Here is a 6,000-nt window from a genome sequence, read left to right as displayed (position 1 = left end):
TTAAATATTCTCAGGCTTACTAGATGCTTTCAAATCTGATTAATATCTCAGTGAGGTGGAAGGATGTTAGTAGAGAAAAGGATGAGAAGTGCTTAACTTAGCTTTCAAAATCAGGCTCCCACCACTGTTATTTAAGCTATTTTTTTCTGTGTGTTTAATGTTAGACAAAACCAGCTTCTTACTAAAATAGACTGTCCTTGTTTGAGTGTCCCCTGATACACTGAAAGCAGCTTCCTCTCAATTTGGGAAAGCCAAGACTACACTTATCAGAAAAGAGTAAGACTGTGTGTTTTCCTGTTGTGTTGTGATTTTTTTTTTTATTTTATTTTATTTCTTTCTTTATATGAATAGCTTGCTGTAAACAAGAGGTAAGTGTAATGCCTCTGATTTGGGAGCAGGTATTCACAGAGCAGAAAAGATTTGTTCAAACTTAACAAGATGCACGGTAGTTTTAAGACTTTGAAATGAACTCAGTGGATGAGTTTTATTTCATGTAACCAGAAGAAATCTCTCCCATGCAAACCACTGTCCTGATACTTTAGAGAAACAGGAAGCAATTTTCACAGCTCATTCACGCAACCAATGAAATGTGAAATAGGTTCCATGGTTAAGTGAGAATCCTGGATGTTCTCTCTATCTCTGGGTAAGGCAATCTTATTCCCAGGGCATTAGGGTAAGGAGATAAACACAGAGCAAAAAATATTTATTAAGACCAATGTTACTGTCTGAATAATAGAGGGAAAATGAAGGACTACCCAATGCTTTATATTCTTATTTACATCCAAGAAGTGCTACTGAACATCTGTATTGCTGAACAGAAAAAAAGAATTGTTTTGTTTCATCCAGACTCCAAACAAGTAGTTTGATGTAAAATCAGTGGATATGGATATAGCACAGTAGATTATAACAGTTATCACCTTCTGTATAGGAGAGGCTGTCAGAAGACTATAAATCTCCACGCAAAAGCAGACATTGTTGTTAATGTCAGCACCCTATATAAATAAGGTTCTAAGGCGGAAAAATACATCTCTCCTCATCAGAATTTCATTGACTTAAATGAGGCAATCTGAACCATGCAAATGCATAGAACGATCAGAGGATGAAAGCTAATTAAATTTTTAAAATAGTTCCCCCCCCCCGCCCTTATAGTCAATTTGATTGACACTTAATAGTTAAGCTAGTCCATTTGTTTCTTAAGAGTGAAGTTCCCACAGCAAAAAAAATACAACACAATAGTCTGTGCTGGAGTCTTGTGGGCAAGTGCAGTGAGCATGGAGAAGCTCTGATGAGTCTATTGAAAAAGCAGCTGTTTCTGCCTTCACTTCTGACCTGGTAGTGCACTCCAGTATAGCTGTGTTCAAAACCCTTTCTCTCTTTACTCAGTGCTGCTTGCCATTCAGTGGGACAGAAGCAAGATCTTTACATTGGTTTTAAACTACTTCAAGAAGCAGATGCAGCAATTACCTTTAAAAGCAATAGCTAGATGGACCCTGTTTTTATTATTGCTGTCTGTCCAGGGAGCACTTTTATTGCCAGCAATCAATGTTAGATCTTCAATAGCAGTTGATCATTTTTGCTTCAGGCTTTTGTGTGTCCATATGGCCATGTGTGGGGAATGCAAAGAAGGACAAATTTTTACTACTGGATTAGCTGTTCTTGTTTTGCCTTTTAATTTTACATTATGGTCCATTGTGTGCGTACTGCAAAATGAGGAAGCAATGTGATTAAACCATAAATGATAGCCAAACTGAAGGAATGCCTCAATCAAATACTACATTTCTGGACTTGAAATTATTAAGATGCTAATTATAGAAGGTCTATAGAATTGCTGACACAGATGGCTTGGGAAATAATGTATACTCACCCAAGTATAAAATGTTCTCAAGGAGTTACACTAAGGGTGGTGCAGATTTCATCACTTGTTAAATTTGTAATATACAGTTGGTAGAGCTCAAAATGATAGGGTTAGAAAAGTAGGACAGGTATTAATAAGTGTACAACCTCTTTCCTGTGGCAATATAACTATTACAGGCTTTTGGGTTGTCAAGTATTCGCTGAAGATGTAGCATACTCATCTTAAGTGATGATTTCTTTTCAAAGACTTCATGGATAAAAAATTACCATGCTCATGACCCATAGCTTCTCAGATTCAAACATTTTGACTGTTTGTTAGTTTTGCAAGTGGCAGTGAGCAACTAAGTATTGAAAGATTCAGGACTACTGATATTAAATACAGAATGAATTCTGTGGTAATTGAGATCCATGTCATTTCATTAATTTAAGTGAGGTTTCTCAGATACACCAAAGGTTGGATGTGCTGTACTATAATTAGCTCTGTCAATATTCATTGATAAAAACTATGATATATCTTTTTATTTTAATAGACAAGTCTAGGAGGGTTTTATAGAATTTTTATGTAAAGGACAGTTGTTTTGTCTTGGAGTATTACACAAGGTTTATCTGCTAAAATAATTTGAGTGGTGTACTTTTAACCAAAGCACAAACCTCTTTTTTATTCCTCTGAAATTCCAGAAAAAACTTAAAAAAACCAACCAACCAACCAACCAAACAAAGAAACAACAAACTAAACTGTCTCTGACTTCTGTTCTGTGCCTGATCTCACAAACTGCAACTCATAAAATACCTACTTGAAGGAACTGAACATCATCCCAGTTTTATTGCTTTGCTTATTTATTCTCAGCTGCAATCTAAAAAAAAGTGACATATGCTGTAACGGTGATGAGTAAACAACAACTGGATTTTAATAATATCCTATTTATCAATGTTGAAGCATTAATGACAAATGATTATTTGTGGAAACACATTACATTGCAGATGTTCAAACTGACCATAAGCATATCATTATCTTGAGTTACCTGTGACTGTGGAAGAGGTCTATCTGTAAGTAGAAAAACATCTTTTGCTTTCAGAAAATAGCAGTTTTGAGAATGAACTATTCAAAGAATAATTTACTGAGGAACAGATGGGATTGACAAGTTATATACCACAGCTTTATACATACTACCCAAATGACAGATAACTTTCCTCCTTCAGAAGTGCTACTCCTTGAATTGAAATCTTCAGATCACCCCAGTCTGGTGAAACAGTGGTGTAAGAAGTTACTGGGAGCAAGCTGTGAAGATTCAGAGGTTGTAAAGCTGTTGGAGGAAAAGAAACCTGTGTGATATACTTCTCCATGTAGAGGTGCATCATGCACTTGTGGCTGAATCAAGGTATCTTTACAAATAACCCACAGTTTCCAGATGTTAAAATACAGTAGTTGATTTTTTCAGTGTGGGAACAGACAAATAATTTGATACTGGTCCATATATTGCATGTATTTAAAGAAACTGAACCAGAGACACCAGTCTGTGCTCTTCCCCGGTGTTGTCCAGATCCCAAACAGGCCATAAGATTGTAGAGCAATGACTGATTTTTTTGGACATCTTTGAATTGTATGTGTCAAAGAGGTAGTGAGTCCAGACAATTGGGCTAATCTGAAATAAATCACTTGAGTAGACGGAGGGGCCACAGCAACAATGGGTTCAATCTACTGACCTGTTTTTATTACACTGAATTGCTTACTAAGAGACATACTTTTAATCAGCATTAAATTTGAAGCACTGATAATTGATGGAGTAGAGTCACTGAAAGAATATGTGAAGAGTGAGGGAACATTATCTGTGGTTTTAATAGCTTGGTGCCAAAGTATTGCCTTTAACTTTCGGGGAGTTAGATTTTGAAATATTTTTCACCTGTAAGTTACAGCCAGTTTCCAAGATTTTGCATTTTTCAGGAGCTGATGCCAAGCAGTAAGCTTTCCCCAGTTGATTTGGTGTGATGTGAAACTCACTTATTTTGTAGTGAAAGACTGGACTTGGGCTCTCAGTCTAAAGTAACTGCCTGTGAAGGAGAGGAGGTTGGAAGTAGACACAAACTTGTATTATAATTTACCTATAATGAAATAAAGAAGAAGATATTATTAATAAATTCATGATTTTTAGTGTGTTGAAAATCAGGGTCCTGTTGTTTAGCTGACAGAAAAAAAGGAGGACCCATTGTTTTTAATGAAGCTGTGTTTGTTTAACCAGCTATAAGTCTGGTCTGTGTTTTTTTGTACTGCAGTAATGTCTGTCGGCTCAAGCGAGTGCCAGTTGTGTGAGAACAGCTCAAAACAATTGGTTATATAATGTCCCTGCCTTAAAAATCTGTACATCTAGATGAGCAAGAAAGATTTGAAAAATACAAAAACCAAGCATCTGGATTTTACACCCACTAAAGTACAGGCTGTGGCTTTGCTAAGAAAATGAAATTCCCATCATAAAAAGGTAATTTCAGAAACTAATAAATCAGATTTTTTTTTTTTTCTTGGAGGTTGTTCTCAATGGCATATTAATTTCTCTGTAACATGCAGCTCCACTTCTTTCCTCTCAGAAAATGCATTGGCAAGACAACCCTTTCCTCTCCTGTGGAGTTTGACTGACAGGGCACTGCCAAGGAGGGAAAATGATTTTCAAAGTCTGACCTGAGAAAAACCATTTCTTGTGCTCTCACTGGACTTTTGTTGCTTCAGGTGTTACAGGAAAAACAAATCAACTCAACTGTTCTGGTTCTTAATAAGAGTATTATTAAGATCCCCAAGCATAGCTGATACTGCTCTTCCAAACAGACCGAGGAACTCCATTCATTTATTGATGCACTCTCCGTGAAGGGATTATGTTTCACTTTGTTTGAAGGACCTGAGAGCCCTTATTATTTTTGTTTGCAGAAACACTGTGGTGCACATGAAAGAGACACAGAGAAAAAAACTTTTTTTTTTTTTTGTGGGGGGAGAATGGCTGGCTGTTGATTGCCTCTTCTTTTTTTTTTTTTCCTTTTCCATTTGAAAAAGCTTCTTGGATGATTGATTTCTGATTTAGATTACCACATCCTCCCCGTTGTTCCCTGTTCTGTTTACTGAAATTTTCTAGCTGCCTTGTTCAGCTGACATTCAGGATATTGATAAGGTTAAAGATAATGACTGAGTTGCTTTAGCGGCCAGGTAGAACTCCAAGTCTAGCTTATTTTGATAAAGTCTTTCCTCCCTGCCATCCAGTAAAGACAAAGATTTACTTAGGATTCTAAAAAAAGAAAAACAAACACAAAAGCAAGAAGAAGAAAACCTCTCTCTTTTAAATTCCCTTTCCCTGTAGCTGTCATAAGCCCTTGTACAACAAACCTTCTTATCACGGAAAGCAAATGTAGCGCTTTGTGGGAAGACTGTGTGTTTTTATGGGGTATCCCACGCACGGGGCAGAAAACCCACGAGCCAGCCATCATATTTGTCTCTGCAAGCAAATATGCCGCTCCTGGGGAGCAGCAAGGATGCACAGCAGCTCTACCCAGGCCACGCAGCTCTGCGGAGGCTGCACAGGTACGTGACCTTCTCAGCATCCAAATACCATGTGAAATCTGTGGGAAAGGGGTGAGGAAAGGGGGTTTATAGGATCCAAGAGACCACAGCAATTCTCCAGATTGTGCCCACTGTGCTTTCAGCAAGCCTGGTTGAGTTACTAAGCCTGAAAAATTGTCCATTCCATATCTCTGTATGCATGTACCATGTTTTTTCATCCAATTTTGAAAGTAACTGAATGGAATATTTGTGGCCTAATCCCTTTCTCTGCACTTAAGGCTTGAAAAATCCAAATTAGGGGCTCCATTTATTTGGGATTTTCAGGAAACTTTTATAATAAGGAGAATGTTTTTCACACTCGCGCTGCTGAAGTACAGTAGTTCGACTTATCATTCTTATACCTAGTTTAAATTGTAATTGCTCTTGTGCTTTCACTTATCCTGCCTTCTTTCTCAGCGTGAGTCAGCCCTGGACAAACAGTTAATGACAGCTGAGCAGGATTTAATGTGACTGGAGAGCGGCATGTGTAGCACAAGAAATTATAACCCTTGCACTGTTCCACCTCTATATCTGGCATAAAAGGGGATTTACATTTTTGCTGCATGCCA

Source organism: Grus americana, chromosome 1 (assembly GCF_028858705.1).
Source record: "Grus americana isolate bGruAme1 chromosome 1, bGruAme1.mat, whole genome shotgun sequence".
Lineage (NCBI taxonomy): Eukaryota > Metazoa > Chordata > Aves > Gruiformes > Gruidae > Grus > Grus americana.
This window is presented reverse-complemented; position numbering follows the sequence as displayed.